Below are 17992 nucleotides of genomic sequence, written 5' to 3' on the forward strand. Positions count from 1 at the left end.
GTAAAATGCATTTTATACTTAAACTTCCAAGTATAAATTAAACTTTTAATATTTAATTTTATACTTTTAATAAAAATTAAAACTATATTTAAAGTTTTCATGTTAAGAAAAAACTCTATGTGTTTTAAATACTTTTAATCTTCATGTTTATAAGCATGCCAAAAAAAAGTATAAAAACAGATTTCTAATATATTAGCCTAATAGCTTTCATGCATTCTCATCTTCTGTAATAACAAAATAAAAAATAAATGATGATGTTATAGCTTTGCCCTAAAAGCTACTATTTCTGCACTTGGCATTGGAGAAAACAGTTCACAAGCATTTTGCCCACCTATAGAGATGTTTCAAATATACAAAGTGCACCCACTGATTTACAACAAAGAAAAGTCATACCTATCAGACAACTGCTAATAGCTTTTTAACGTAATAAAGAGTCCATAATATGTGAATGTAGATAATACTTATGTATCAAAAATTCAGCTTTCAAAAACAAGTCACAAATGTTTTCAAATACAGAGATAAATGAGAAAATAAGCTTAGACAACTTTTATTTTTATTAAGTGTTAATTCTATAAAAAGATGAAACTTCACTTTCTTCAAGATGGCCACAGTCCCAGTATGTAAATATTCACCTTATTACTAATAATTTTATGCCAAAAAAAGCAGTTTTTTGTTTTGCTAACTTTTTCCTGTTAGAATATAAGTTCTAAAAGCAAATGCAATATAGACAACAGTAAACTTGATACACTTCTTAAAACTAATTTTATATCCATGTGCTATAAATCAGAAACACAAATATAAATTTCCATATGCAAATTGAGTCAATTTTTCAAAAAGATAAGAATTGGAATTCTTTCCTTAAAAACTAACCTGAGTTCTAAGAGTTTCGGAAAATTTCACTGCCTTCTTAGTTTTGTTTGCTCATTTAAGGAGGTTATTATTCTACCAACTACTACCTAGAAATGATGTTCAAACTTATTATAATTAAATTATTCACAATTATGCTTTTTTTAAAAAAAATGCCATTCACAATCATAGTAAGTCAATTTTTTACACATGTGGTCTGTTTTTTCATCCCCTAAATATTATAGCAAAATCTCACTTCTCTAGGCATTAAAAATCAGATTCCTCATTTAAATGCTGTTAGACTTAAGGATGAAAATCTAAAATTATAAGTAATAGACCCTTTATAAGGTAAGGCTTTATTTAACTACAATAAATTCAAGACTATTTTCCAAAGTCAATAATATTTTTATTTTATTACATTTTATAATTATAAATTTAAGTAAGCATTGTAATCCAACTAACCTTTGAATTCTTACATATAGAAGGCAGTATTATGACAGAATATTGGATTACACAAATAGAGTTATTACCCTCAAAAGCTTGAAATCTATAATCAAAGTTCAGGTCAAGTATCCGTTACCTGAAATGCAAACCTCAGATTTTTATCAGATTTGTAATATTTGTATATGCATAAGACATATCTTGTGGGAGGAACCCAAGCCTAAACACAAAATTCATTTATGTTTCATATAAATTATACACACATAGCCTTAAGATAATTTTACACAATACTTTCGGTCCACTTGCATTTCAACTAAAATCCATCACTTGAGAGCAAGTAGCAGAATATTTCCCTTGAAGTGTCATGTTTATGGTCAACAAGCTTTGGATTTTGGAGCATTTTGGAATTTTAGGCTGGGGAAGCTCAAAGCCATATTATAAAGTATAAAAAAACCTGAAAGAAGAAACAGAATGTGGTAAATGCTATAAAAAGAATATTCAATTTCTTAATAAGAAGAGGATTGTACTGAATTTAAGAAAAATATAAACAAAAGTATTGTTGAGAAAAACTACTAAAGCATATTTTGGTAAGAGCAAAATGTTGTTTGGAAGGGAAGTAAAGCAGAAGTGAGAAGTTATCTAAAATGTTAACTTGAGGCCATAAGTATAGGCCCAAAATGCCAGCAGAGATATCTGAACAGGAGATATAACAAAATGAGAATGAGCTTCCAAAAGAACTTGAATGCAATATGTAGAGACAGCTCATTATGTAAGACACAGAAGACAGAAAGTTATTGCCATCGCCTGAATATGTAGGCTAAAAAATGATGATAATAGCCAGACCTCTTGGCATACATCTGTAATTCTAGCAACTCTGAAGGCTGAAAGGAAAATTGCAGCCTAAGCAACTTAGTGAGATCCAATTTCAAAATAAAAAACAAAAAGGCTGGAAACATGGTTCAGTGGTAAAGCACTCCTGATTTAAATCTCTAGTACTAAAAAAAAAGAAAGAAAAAGAAAAACTAATGATGGCAAAAAAAAAAACTGGCAAACAAGTGTACAGTTGTGTGAGAGACAAATGAAGACAGAATCAACAAGGTATGCCAACTGACTAGAAAGCCAAGTGGTATAAGAAACTGAAAATAATAGCCACAAGGAAGATCATAAGAAACTAGATTATCCTCAATGATGGAAGAACTATTTAATTATGCTTTGCATAAAGTACATAACAGGGGAAAAAAGAAGAAAATTTAATAAAGAAGCTCAGAAGAAAACTTAAAAGAAGAAAAATGTAATAAAGTAAAACAAATAATATTGTTAAAGAATGTTCTTAGTTACTAGATTTCATTTCAAAATGAAATTTTCAAATGAATATTTTAAGTTGTATACTTAACATTGTGCAATTGGTTTATTCCATTTTCCCATTAAACATATCTTTTTCAGTAATTTTAATTTTAAAGAAATTATAAACAGTGAAAAAATGCCAACATACACACAGGGAAAAATACAAATATTATCCTTTGTATTCCCCTCTAATAATTAATTATGAACATCCACTCACTTTATTATAAATATATCCTCCAAATTCTTTGTTAAAGGTGAGAAAAAGATAATTTCTAAATTTAAAAAGTTTAAATACATAAATATATCTAAAAGATAGTAATGCAACCTGTTTATATTATAATCAGTGGCTTCAAACCATACTTCAAGATTCCTTGGAAAATATAAGGAAGGTTTATATTTCTTAGCAAATAAAGCAGGTCATTTTTTTGGACGGAGGCAAAAAAGCAAGGAAAAGGCATAAAATACTGTGTTTCTTTCCTCCAAATAAAATGAGAAATACAGTAATTTTTGGAGACTATTTTCTTTACATTTTAGAGATGGACACTTCTTTGTACTCTTTGTACATTCTTTGAAAGCAAGTCCCCTCAGGAAGCACATGAACTTCAAGGAAATTAAAGATGAGTTGACTTGTGTAAATATTAGGGAGAAAAAAGGGATCACAGATAGAATCATATAAGAGAAAATTCAGGAGATAATAAAACCCAGATAAAACTGAAAAAGACATAAAAATAGGTGTTCAGCTACTAGAAAAATACAAATAGAACACAGAATCATAGGTTAGTCTTCAAATTAAGTTTTCTTCTGGGCTTTTTCTTTCTTTTTTTTTTTTTTTTGCTAAAGAACAATAATTCAAAATCCAATTAAAAATAATGCAAAGACATTCCAGTTGACAGTCTGTACATATTAAAAATCTAATAACACATACTACCTCATAAACAGAATAAATATAAAAATATTACCAAACAATTCGTAGGTGTTTGGAACACAGTGGTACTGAGATATAGAAATAGAAAATGGGCTTAGTACTAATATAAAAGCTATCATCATATAAGGAATATCCATTTTGCAGAAGAAAAAGAGTTAAGCAAACTACAATAATATTTCTCCCCTTGCTCATGAAAAAATAACATGTGACAATACCCATATCTCTACCATTCTAGCCACACATTGTTTACAGATCCCAATAAGCTGTATCCATGGCTTTCAAGCATGATAGCTTTGTACTTCCACCAGCAAGTGGTAAAAAGGGCTGTCATTCCTGTCACTGCCACCAACATCAGCTCTCTGCCACTATCAAACCCTGAAGCATCAAGTACGATAAAGCAGGAGAGCTGAGTCTGTCTGGAATTAAGGTCATTTTCCTTACTCTGTTTTCCATGAAAGTGATATGTCATATTTTTCTAAGAGGTATTAAACAAGGCAAACTACCAAAGCACCTCCACCAGTTTTTCAAGATGAAAACAAAAAGCAGCAGACAGGATGATAGGATATAAAGAAACTGTTTTCCCTTCAGACAGCTGTGGATGTATAATGCAACAGATAGAAAATTAATTTTTTTAATTTAATATAAAAATGTTTCAATGTTTATGCTAACAAATGAGGGCTTTGGCCACATTAAATATAGATTGCAGGAATAAGAAATACACTTGGGGCTGTCATGAGATTAGATACATATATTCAAGTCAGTAATATTACACATGATCCATATCTTTTACTATAGACTGATTATTTTGATTGGGTATGTGGTGTTGTACATGGATTAAAGAGAGAACAACTAAAAGACATGTATTTCACTATAATATTGATAATACCTTAGATCAAATAAAAAATGTAAACAAAATCAAACTTACATACTCTACAGTGTTTTCATCCCAATTTTTTTAAAAATTGTCTTTTCTTTTGCTATTGAACAAAATATTAATAAACTATAGGCTACCTAACACTATAAAACTTTCTATTCCATACACTATAATAACAGCTATACTAATTATGATGTAGTGCTTTCCCCCAAAAGTCCCTGATTCACACTAACTGATCAGAGTAAGTATTAGTAGAATTGAAAGTAAATAAATTTTAAGTTTCTCAACTTACTCTTGCATCTTGTTTAGAATGGTGTTTTCAAAATGCAATTCACCTATATCAGAGTCCTCTATAGAGCTTGTTTAAAATACCAATCACAAAGGCCCTATCTCTGACTTACTGAATTAGAATCTCTAGAGTTGCAACCCTGAAAAATCTGTGTTAAATAGTACTTTCTGGTGATTTTCATGCTACAGTTTAAGAACCACTTCTTTAAAAGCCAGTCTTTGTGGCTCATACTTGTAGTCCCAGCTACCTCCCAGTCAAGAAGTGGAGGCAGGAATATCACTTGAACCCATGAGTTCAAGGTCCTCCTAGGAAACATAGCAAGACCCAACTCCAAAAGAAGCACTACTTTGGATAGATAGACTACGTACATTCAGGCAGCTAATAAATAAAATTATACACACACAGCACTGAAAATAATTCAAATCATAATGCCTTTCAAAAGAGAAAAAAATTAAAAATTCATTTTAACTAATTAAATTTTCATTGGATTATACATACTATAATCAAGTAGGTCATAAGATTTCTAAAGATGAAAACAATGTTGTAGTTGTTTTTAAGAAATTATCAAAAAATCTTCTAGTTGGTTCCCTCATTTCCCCACCTCCAGTGTTGGGGATGAAACCCAGCACCTAGTGCATGTGCCTCTTATCTATACTCCCAATCCAAAAGTTTTACTTTAAAAACCATATACTCTCAGAAGACAAAATTGTACAAAAAATGAAACATGATACCATAAACTACTATACACTTTTATTTCACTCAACCAAAATAGTTACTCATATAATTTCATGGCTAATGTTTGTCATTATATTTTCTTTTTCTGAGCATACGTTAAGTACTATCTTGTATATATCTGTTTATTTCAATACAAACATATATTAAAGTATAATACTGGACACAGAGGATAAGAATTACCTCTAAAATAAATCTGCAATGAAAATATTGAAAAACTATAAAATGTGTATATTTTAAACAGCTGTCACTCAAGTTAGGAAGTCTGAAATCAAACAGTCTTCCTTTGTTATTATTTCCTTTGTAGCCTCAACAAAATTTACAAAGTATTCATCACATATTCGATGATAATTTTGTGACATTTCTGAATTTTCTATTCTTTCAAAATAGTTTAAGTAACACTGATACTTGATAATATATGAAATGTTACAGAAACACTACCCTATGAACATTTCTCATTAACCCTTTTGCTGAATTTTTTCTAACAACACTGACATTATCTTCTGTTATAATTCTTTTGATTTTTAACATTTTCATTAACTGAAGCATAGAACCAATCTATAATAGCTTACTATTGTTGAAAATATGCTTCTAGGGAATATAATTTAAAAATAAAAAGACAAGAGTTTAGGCATTGGATATGGCTATCTTATAGAAAAACATTTGCCAAATAATATATCCTTGATAAACAATGACTGCTATAGGATTTCCTGGATGCCTGTAAATCCCCTGCAACTGGAATCAAAATGACATAGATTTGTATATGTATATTGGAGAAAAGATTTACAAATTCAGTCAATATAATACAATACAAAACTAGCTGTATAATCCAAAACTAAAACAAATTTTATCATAGCTATTAGGAAGAAAGTAGGTAAACAAAATTGATAAATGTTATATACAACAACTGACACTCTACACTGTACTCTGTTGCCAAATACAGGTATTCAATAAATGACATGAGATACCCCACACAATTATAAAGTAGGCTTTTTGTTAGATGACTTTGCCTAATTGGAGGCTAATGTAAACATTCTGAACATGTTTCAAGTAGGCTAGGCTAAGCTAAAATATTCAGTAGGTTAGGTGGATTAAATTCATGTTTGACTTAAGATATTTTAAACTTAAAATGGGTAATCAGAATGTAACATCATTTTAGGTTGAGAAGCATCTACATAAGACAACTTCAAAAAGTTATTAGATACAAGGACTGGGGTTGTAGCTCAATGGCAAGGTGCTTGCCTAGAATGTGTGAAGGCACTGGTTTGATCCTCAGCACCACTAAAAAATAAAATAATAAACAACGATATTGTGTGTCCCTCTACAAGATGTTGAGAGCCACAGCTGAAGGGGCCCCAGCAAACTTCCAGCTGCCAGCAAACTTCCAGCTGCCAGCTGATGATTGGCTCACAGCAGCCCCAGCAAACTTCTAGCTGCCAACTAATTGGCTCCTCTGCGGTGATGCTCATTGGGCTGTTTCCCTGCCCTTTCAGACCACGGAGCTGCTCATTGGGGGACTTTTTTTGGCTCTGCCCAGGCGACCCAGCCAATCAGCTCAAGAGCAGGAAGAGTGGGGGAGGTTGAGAGGCTTGTGGGAAGCCTGTGGTGGCAGTTGGGCTCTGAAGGTTTTTCCTGAGGAGCTGTGTGGTTTGGCGTGTGTGGTTCTAAAAATAAAGTTTGTTTCTTTTGACAAGTGGCTCCTGAATTGTGCCCAGCCAGACTGCGGCATTTGGTGGCCCATACGGGGAACAAACCCACGACCTTGGCGTTATCAGCACCGTAAAACAATATATACATTTAAAAAAAAGAATATTAGATACAGTTCAACAAAGTGGGATAATAATTAATAAAATCAGAGCAAAGAAGATGTCAAAAATAAAAAAAAGTTTTAAAAAACCTTTATGAAATGAATTTCACTTATGATAACTTATTAAGTTCTGCAAGAGGTGAGCCATAAATTGTTCCCTGTGCTTAATACTAGGTCATTTAAGGAGGAAAAGGAACTGATTACATGGCTCAGAATTGAAAGATAAAAATCATCTAGCTGCTCAGTAGAAATGCAAACTACTGGTACTAAGATCAGAGAGCACTGTCTTCTCACTGGTCTTCTCCAAAAATATATAATGTAGAGGGTGGGATTTTGGCTTAGTGGTAGAGCACTCGCCTTGCACGTGTGGGGCACTGGGTCCAATCCTCAGCACCACATCTAAATAAATAAAGGTATTGTGTCTATACACAACCCCCCCAGAATTTTTTAAAATACATAATGTGTAAAGAATGTTTTCTAAAACTATAAAGATAATGTAAGTCTTATATGATTATTTCTTATATCCCTCAATGTATTCAAATGGCCCAAACAATCTTACAGAAAAAGTAAACAGAAGTTTCCTAAGACTGATGATTATAATTTTCCTCTTTGTTTAATAATATCAACTACAGAAAAAAATTGATAAAAATAACTACATGGGAATAAATATTATGTTGTCCAGATATAAAACCTTCAGTAATGCTAGTTTAATCCAAGGATACATTGTACAATATTAAAGTAGTGAATCTCAACCATTTTGTAACACGTTTAAGGGGTCAATCAAACCTGAGAGAAATGGAACAACAGTACTTTCAACTAAAAAGAAGACAGGTATTTTTAAAACAAAAATGGTCTACAGGTGATTCTAATGTACATGCTCCTTCTTTCTCTCTCCCTTACACCTACCAACTTCAGAAATTCACTAGGAGAAATGCATGACAGATGAGCCTTCAGAGAAACTGCCCAGAAATATGCTTTTACAACAAAACTTTGAAGAAATTGATCAGCAGAGAAATGATTAAGTACACACTATAAATCAGAATAGCCACCTGAGTTTAAAGAAAGATTAAAACCCCTAGAATGCCACCTTATTCTTTGGCAAAGCTGGCTGTTACCAAATTCTGAAATGACAAGTTAAAAAATTCAATTTTCATTAACTTAAAAGAAAAATCTATTTTGCCTGACACTTCTGGTTCTCACTAAAATATCTTTCTACTGATGATTCAAAGATACAATTACAGAAGATACAATAAGACCTAAAAAAAGAACCATGTTCTCAGCTACATAATGACACCATATAAATATTTTAAATACAGTATGTATTTAAAATATGTTTAAATACAGTAAATAAGATATAAGACACTCTTATTTTTAAATAGAGCATTCCTTTATCAGTACCATCTATATTAACAAAAATGCTTATTGATTTTACAACATAATGTCTCAACATGAATGTTTCTTAATAACACATGTCACAGGATCTGGTAGGCAGATTCATAAAATGCTCAGTACTGTCAAACAGCAGTAATCATAAATCCTAGTTACTATAGTATACAAGTCTATTATCTTGTAAGCACTAACAAAATTGTATCATCAATCATAAATCCTAGTTACTAGAACATACAGGTCTGTTATCTTGTAAGCACTAAAATAAAAAAAAATTATAAAAGTACTTCTAAATGATTCATTTAGGCTGCACGTAGCCCTCACGCCTAATTTGAACATTTCATAAAATGTTTGGGTTGTATGTACTTCACATTATATTCTAGGTGACAATAAATGGTACTGCCTGGGAGATGTGAGATGTGGTTGCTATGTACACAAGTTATATCGAAATAAATTACATACTAATAAAAATAAAACTAAAATATTTGAAGAATATTATAGAGGTGAATACTTCTAATATTATAGGTAAAGAACTAAAGTAACCTATTAAGTATAAGATTAACACGTGAGATTAGAAACTTTTTAAATTAGACATTTAAAAGAATCAAAGAATGAAATAAAACTCAGAACATATTTCCAGCCTACAAAATAAAGCAAATGTACCTTTGTTGCGTAAAGAATAGTTACAAACCAACATGGCAAAAGGACACAAACAGGTAACTCACCAATGAAAATCAAATGACAAGCATAAGACTGTTTAAGGCAGACAGCAAAAGCATGCAAATTAGAATAAATTTTAAAACAACCATACCAATTTTCACATATAAGATTGACAAGTAATTTTTAAATGATGGTAACTACTAATTTGGATATACTATTTCACATTACTATTAGTAATATTTTTCATTTTAAAACATTAAACCAGCCAATGACCAAGAATTAACTTATAAAATGTATTCTAAGAAAGCAATAAAACAGTTGTGCAAGGATCCATATTCAAGGATAGCTTGAATTTTCATGGTTATCAAAACACTGATTACACCAGTAAAAAAAGATAAATGACCAAAATTGGTAATAATAGATTATTTATATAAATTATTGGATCATTTTCAACTAAATATTAGCCAGTTCACATGGTCCATTTTCTATTGTTATAACAGAATACCTGAGATGGATAATTTACAAAGCAAGGAAGTTTATTTGCCCACAGTTGCAGAGGCTACAAGTCCAAGATCAAGTGGCTACAACTGATGAGAGCCTTGTACTGCATCATATACACGGCAAAAAGGAAGAGGAAGTGAATTTCAAAGAGGAAGTGAATTTATAGAAAACAGAACAAACATGAGGCATGGCCTCACTTTATGAAAAACACTCTCAAGGTAATTGATCCAGTCCCACAATGAAGACATTAATTAAGAAAAAATAATCAATTCTTAAAGGTCCCACTTCACAACATAGTCACAATAGCAATTAAATTTCAACAAATTTAGTAAGGGACAAACCATATTCAAACCATAGCACCAGCCACTAAAATGTAGACAGATTTATGTTTATTAACATAGAAACATGTCCGTAATGTAATATTAAATACAAAATAATATGTATAATAAACAGCAATGTATAAGCCAAACACTGGGAGTTTATATAACCAAAATACTGATAGTGATTCTAGGTAACACCTGATTTTTTAGTTTTTAGCAATATACCTCAATTTTCTAACTTTCACAATGAACACATATTTTTAATATAGCTACAAATTTAAAAGGCTTATAAAAACATTTTATTAAGCCACTGAGAAGAATATCATATTTAATTCTGTAAATAACAGAAATTAGATAACTATTCTGAATTCATTTAATAAAAAAAGATACACAGCATATAGCAGGCCTTATAAAAATCCCTTTCTCAGCTACATTTAGAATCTTCCTCATGCTCACCAAATATGAGTATAAAGTCATATTATTAAAGAAATATATATAAGAAAAATTGAGCCTATGAAGGTCAAGTTAATCAGTCACATGGATATAATATTTAGAAAAAAGATTTTTATCACAAAGGTACTGTCAAACTTCAGTCTGAGTTATCAATATCCAGGTCTTCTCTGCTCTCATCTTTAGTTTTGTGTTTTTTATTTCTGTACAAAATACTCATTCCCTGCCATATTTGATCTTTGTATTTTTTTATTCTCAATTTCATTTACTTTGTCTCTGATATTAATTATTTCCTTCTGTCTACTGGTTTTAGGACTGATTTGTTCTTCTTTTTCAAAGACCTTGAGATGCAACATTAGATTGTTTATTTGGGATTTTTTTCTGATTTTTCTTATGTAGGCACTCATAGCTATTAACTCGCCTCTTAGAATTAGCTTCATAGTGTCCCAGAGGATCTAGTATGTTGTACCACTGTTTTCATTTGAGTCTAATAATTTTCTAATTGCTTCCCTAATTTCTTCTATCACCCATTCATCTTTCAAAAGTGTATCGTTCAATTTCCATGTGTGCTTCTGAGGATTTTTTAGTGTTGATTTCTAACATCATTCCATTATGATTTGAAAAGACACAGGAATTTATATTAATTTTTTTTTGTATTTGCTAAGAGTTGCTTTGTGGCCTGCCCTGCCATATTTGAAAGAGACTTAAGAAGATTAAAATATCATAATTATGATTGGGGTTGTTAGTTTCAAACCAAAAAAAAAAAAAAAACAGCACTTTTCTCATTTGTTTTTCCTCCATTCAAAAGTATTTTCCTAAAGTTAAATGTTAAGCATATGAAATGTGCCATTTTCCATTTCAAAAAAATTTAAGCAACTACATGAACATAGTATGTTAGCTGTGATTTCTCCAACTTTTGGAATGTTCTTTGAATAAGTTTTCCTCTTATATTTGTTAATTAGACCAAGCTCTCAAAATCAAAGTGGTGAAAATTCGGTAAACCTGTACATTGACACTCTGTGCACCATTTTTGACTTCAAAAAATGTTAAAACTAAAAGTGCATGGACTATTTAAATGATGCATGTTTCATCTCCTTAAACATTCTCTAGAATACATGTAAATGACAAGAAGCAAGACCCAAATTCTTGATTGAGAAGTGTTCTTATTTTCTTGGAATACTCTATTTCTTGCATATTCTCACACCACAGGATAAATGATAACTCAAAAGAAGAATGTAAGTAGCATTCATGGAAGAGTGATCATTATATTAAATTTTTAACAAAGTTGTACAGATCATTCAACTTTCACTAACAATTATATAACCGACATACCAAATTTACAAAAGTCCCAAACTGACATATACTTTTATCTCATAGAACTTTGGTTCTCTATAGCACCTTCATCAGAGTACAAGCTGAGGAGATAAAAGTGAAACTCCATTAAATAAGACAGCTGTACTTATGTTGAAAGAAAAAAATCATGTTTAATGAGGAAATAAGCTCAAAATGTCACCTCAAATACTTGTTTTTGATAATAATTATACACCTCAAACATCTACCCTAAGGATTGCTTATAAGACCAATCCTCAAGGAAGAGTTTTTTTAATAGATCAAAAATTTAAAGTGCTTATGAATTCAATAACAGTTTTGCAACATGGAAAATAAACGATCAATAGACCAATAGAATTTTTTTCTTTTAATGGTGCATTGTAGTTATACATAACAGTTGAGATCATTTTGAGATAATCATACCTGCGTGAAATTTAGTTACTCCATATCAGTCCCCCATACCCCCTTTCTCTCCCTCCTCCCTTTTCCCATTACCCTTCTTCTACACTACTGGTTTTTCATTATTTATTTTTTTAAATTGGTGCTTCAGAGATATACATAAGGGGGCTGGAGTGTGGCTCAGTGGTACAACGCTTGTCTAGCATGTGCAGGGCCCTGGGTTCGATCCTCAGCACCACATAAAAATAAAATATATATTGTGTCCAACTACAACTAAAACAAAACAAAAAAGACCCAGAGATATACATAAGGTGGAAGTCATTGTGATGTATATCTATACATATATATATATATATATACATACATATATATACACACACACACACACACATATATGCATATGCATGCACAGTGTAATTTCGTCAAATTCATTCAGCATTTCCTCCCCCTTTCCTATCCCTCCTCCTTTCCCCTCAATTCCCTACTCAACTGATCTTCCCTCTGTCTTTATGATGTCTGATACCTACCCCTTTTTTTCTCCTTACTTGTTCTACCTTCCACATATGAGAAAAAACATTCAAATCTTGATTTTGGCTTATTTCACTTGGTATGGTGTTCTCCACTTCCATCCATTTACCAGCAAATGCCATATTTCATTCTTCTTTATGGGTGAATAAAGCTCCAGTGTGTGTGTGTGTGTGTGTGTGTGTCGAGAGAGAGAGAGAGAGAGAGAGAGAGAGAGAGAGAGAGAGAGAGACTGACTCAGTATCTGTCTCACATCTCTTAATCCATTCAATAAGATTTATTCAGTCATTTACCCTCCGAACAAGTCCCAACCACTTCCTTTTAGTTTTTATTTTCACTGCTACAGCTTAATCCAATTTTAAAATGTTCATGTTATTACTTACATTCAGGTGGCAAGTTTCTATGTCAATTAATTAGGTGATTATTCTTAAGCATCCCAAAACCTTACCAAAAAGCAAAAACATACAAACCAAATATCTTTTTTCTATCCTCTACTCTCTGTCCCACAATTACTACTGCTTGGTATATATGAAAAAGACTAAGATGTCTCTATTCTATCTTCCAAAGAAGAAAACATCATCCTGGGTACTGTTTTTGGTACCGGAGATTGAACTCAAGGGGATTGAAACCCTGAGCCACATTCCTTATTTAAAGACAGGGTCCCACTGTGTTGCTTAGTGCCTTGCTAAATTGCTGGGGCTGGCTTTGAACTAGTGATCCTCCTGTCTCAGCCCCCCAAACCACTGGGATTACAAGCATGCACCACCGTGCCCAGCCTACTTAAAACTATTTTTTATACAGACAAATTTTGAAGAATACAAAGTTTTCAAGTGGAGATGGATAAATGGAAAATGACAGGGCCGTCTCTAGGTACTCTTCTATCCTTGAAGAGTAACTTGTCCAAAGATTCAAGTTCCCCAAGATTCTTCCTTAATGAAGACTTAGATCCTATAATGGCCTCAATGTTTTACTATACTTTTTAAGAAACAATGACTTTCATTTTCAAACTTTTTTTTAGTAAGAGAACTTTCAAATAAAACAGCTTACCAGCCCAAATTTATAAGCAAAATAAAAGAAGACTTCTTTCTTTCTTTCTTTCTTTTTTGAAGCACAGTACTTTCAATGAAATAAAATTAGGGGACCAGAGTTAAATACCTCAACATTCTCTTCAAATCACAATGATTCTACAGAACACAGTGTGAAACAAACATGATTTTAAATTAGTAGCCTATAAAGGAAACTTCATGAAAAATTTCCCACTCACTGTAATAAAATCCTGACTAAATATTTTATTTCTATTATTAAGTAACTATGACTCATAACTAGACTCACTCTATACCAGTATCTATACCTGAGATAATATCCTACAGATGTCCCAAAGATCAAGAATGGGCTTTATTAATTTATTTATGTAAACTATAAAACAAACACACATAAACAGATAAGCACATTAAAAAAGACTGGATTTAAAACATGATCAGCATAGAATTGAACGTGTAAGTCTGGTTAGAATAAAAAGCCATTTTCTTCAATTTTCAATTTCTTCAATTTTTTCTAAAAATCTTTAATGTGTCATTATGTTTTTGCTTCTGTTCTTAAGAGTAATGGGGGTGGGGTATTGTTGTGCAATACTTGCCAAGATACCAAAAGAATATGTTTCATAAGCAATATCTCATTATGTTGTGGTTTGGATGTGAAGTGTCCCCCCAAAGCAGGACAATGTAAGAAAGTTCAGAAGAAATGATTGGGTTATGAGAGCCTTAACCCAATCAGTGATTTAATCCCCTGAGAGGGATTTACTAACTAAAGTGGTAGGGTGTGACTGGAGGAGGTGGGAATTGGGCATGGCTTTATGGTATATACTTGTATCTGGAGAGTGAATTCTCTCTCTGGTTCTTGATCAGATGTGAGCTGCTTCTATCTGCCATGCTCTTCCACCATGATTGTTCAGCCTCACTGTGAGCCCCAAGGAATGGAGCCAGTCTTCTATGGACTAAGACCTCTGAACCTGTGAACACTCAAATAAACTTTTCCTTGTTCTAGCTGGGTCCTTTAGTCACAGCAGCGAAGAAAGCTGACTAAAACATTGCATTTGTTTACTTGTTGATTGTCAGTTAATGTTTCATATCTTTAAATTTAAAAAATGTCCAGTTCTGGCAGTAAAAGTCATATTAACTCTGGCACTTTCTTATTCCATGAGGACTAAATAGGTATCAATGGGCTAAAATCAATGTGACTGAGTTCCCTTCTGGAAGCTCTAAGGCAGAATCTTTCCTTGCTCATTTACAGAATTCAGAGTTCCCTGTGGTTTTAGGATTGAGATCCCATTTCCTTTCTGGCTATCAGCTGAAGGTAGTTCCCAGCTTCTAAAGGACATCTCCGTGCTGTGAATCATAAACCTTTTCCTTCATCTTGAAAACCAACAATGGCAGATAGGGCACTTCTCATTCTTCAGATCTCTCCAGTCTCCGCGTCTATCCTCTGACTCATTCTGTTACCTTCTTCTTCCACTTTCAAGAACTGATGTTTTCTCTGATATAAGGTGACTGACCCATAATGGGGTAAGGAGGGGGAGCATGGGAGGAATAGATGAACTCTAGATAGGGCAGAGGGGTGGGAAGGGAGGGGTCAAGGGGTTAGCAAAGATGGTGGAATGTGATGGACATCGTTATCCAAAGTACATGGATGAATTGGTGTGAATATACTTTATAAACAAACAGAGATATGAAAAATTGTGCTCTGTATGTGTAATAAGAATTGTAATGCATTCCACTGTCATGTATTTAAAAAATAAAATCACTAAAAAAATACAGGAAAAAAAAAGAACTGATGTATTGAGAATGGGTCCAATCTTAAAAATTACAGCCTTAATCAAAACAGCAAAGTCCTTTTTTGCCATGCAAAGAACAAATTCATTGGTTCTGTGAGTTAGAACATGAACATCTTGGGGGGGAACATTATTCTGCTATCATGCCATACTTATTGAATTACACTGATTTGAAGTCTGGAACAAAACCACAAAGCATGTCACTATCTCCTATGGTAAAATATGTCCCTCAAAATGTATATGTTAGAAACTTACTCTCCAATTAAACAGTGTTGGGAGGTAAATCTCTTGGAAGATGGTTAGGTTATGAGGGCTGTGCCCTTGTGAATGGATTAATAATACTATAAAAAGGACTCTGGGAGTGGGTTCTCTCTCTTTTGTTCTTCCACCATGTGAAGACAAAGAGTTCATCTTACTGACCCTTAAAGCATGTGATGACTCAGCAAGTAGCCCTCATCATATGCCAGTGCCTTGATCTTTGATTTTGCAGCCTCCAGAACTGTGAGTTCTTTATAAATCATTCACTCTGTTGTATTCTATGATAGCAGCACAAAATGAACTAAAACACTTATTACAGTTTGGATCTGGAATGGCTCTGTAAGTTGAAGACTTGGTCCCCAATGCGGCAATGTCCAGAAGTAGGGCTTTTAGGAAATGACTGGATTATGAGTGGTCTAATGATAGTGGATTAATCCATTAGTGGATTAATAATTTAAATGGACTACTGGGAGAAGGAAGAGGAAACTGTAGGTCGATGGGTTATGTACGGAGGAAGTATGTCACTGGGGGCATGTGCTTGGGATCATATCTTGTACCTATCCCTCCCACACCTTTCTGGCTGCCATGAGCTGAGTAGCTAGCTATCTTTCTCCATGATATTCTATTCTCATCTTAGGCAAAAGAAATAAAATTATCCAATCATGGACTGAAACCTCTGATGGGCCAAAAGAAATGTTTCCTCCTCTACGTTGTTTATGCCCAGTACTTGGGTCACAGCAATTAAAAACTGGCTAATACAACACTATTTTAGCCACAAAAGTTGTTAGTATCAGAAGCATTGGCATTCAAAATGCTGAGTAATTGCTTCATTAAATACTACCTTTAAAAATTCCGTCCTTTTGATTGATATTATCACTACATTTTTACTTCTTTTTAAATATCTAATATGATTTAGATATGAGGTATCCCCCAAAAGCTCCTCTTCATGTAGAAATATTCAGAGGTAAATGATTAGATTAGGAGAGCTGTACCCTAATTAGTCCATACAGGTTTGAATGGACTGACTGGGTGGTAACTTCAGGCAGGTGGAGCAAGGCTAGAAAAAGTAGGTCACTGAGGGTATGCCCTAAAAGGGTACAATTTCCCTGTGGCCCCTTCTTCCACCTCCCCTCACTCGCTCACTTTCCTTCCTAACTCTGCCATGAGCTAAGCAGTTTTCCTCTGCTGTGCCTTTCCCCCATGATGTGGTACCTCACCTTGAGCTCATCACAGCAATGGAGTCAGCCATATATGAATGGAAGCCTCTGAAACTATCAACCCCAAAGAAATTTTCTTCCTTTAAATTGTTCTTATTAGGTATTTTGGTCACAGTGATAAAAAAGTTAACTAAAACACATCTAAACATAACTTATTCAAAGCTGAATAAGTTAAACTTCTTACTATAAAATAGCACTTGTTTCTACCTTTAGACTCCTCTCTCTCTCTGTTTCACTGTCTCTACATCCCACAAATCTTTACTCTGAAATAATCTTCCCACCAAGTCATAATAGAAGATACACAGGTTTAATGGGATCTGGAAAAACAACACTATGCTTCATGTGATAGAAACAAAAGCAAATTTAGTCAAATGATAACAAGATTCATGAGTATAATTCACAATATCCAGATCTTTTAGATTCCCCATATTAAATGTCTGAAAACAATGGAAAGTGTTACTACTTCAAATTAGTTTTGACAAAAAGAAGAACTTCTATGGGTATAATGTTTCTGCTGCTCTTCTCTGCCATAGAAAAACAGGCTGTTATTAAATAGGAGGAAAATGATCACATGAAACTATTTTCAGACTTTTTAAATATTTCCATTAAGCATTTCATATTTTCAAACCTTTTAATAGTACCAGACTCTGAAAGTCAAAGTAAAATGACTTGGCAATTTTACTGTCCTAAGTTTGAAAGGTACTTAGGCTATATGAAACATTCTTATATCTATTCATTCTTTGGGAATACAGAGCTTTTATATGCAAAAAATGTCAGTCTCCATTAAGTATTACTTCTAATTGTATTTACAAAGCAATGCATGAATTCTCAATATATACAGATAGTGATTCAAGCTTACAAC

General features: G+C 32.8%; 1 protein-coding gene across 1 annotated transcript in view; it reads right to left on the reverse strand.

The window, feature by feature from the left end:
- Window positions 1–17992, reverse strand: part of Cog5 (component of oligomeric golgi complex 5) — a 300246-nt gene that overhangs the window by 236494 nt on the left and 45760 nt on the right. The gene's annotated exons all lie outside the window — the stretch shown is intronic.

The sequence above is a fragment of the Ictidomys tridecemlineatus genome, chromosome 2, assembly GCF_052094955.1.
Source record: "Ictidomys tridecemlineatus isolate mIctTri1 chromosome 2, mIctTri1.hap1, whole genome shotgun sequence".
NCBI lineage: Eukaryota > Metazoa > Chordata > Mammalia > Rodentia > Sciuridae > Ictidomys > Ictidomys tridecemlineatus.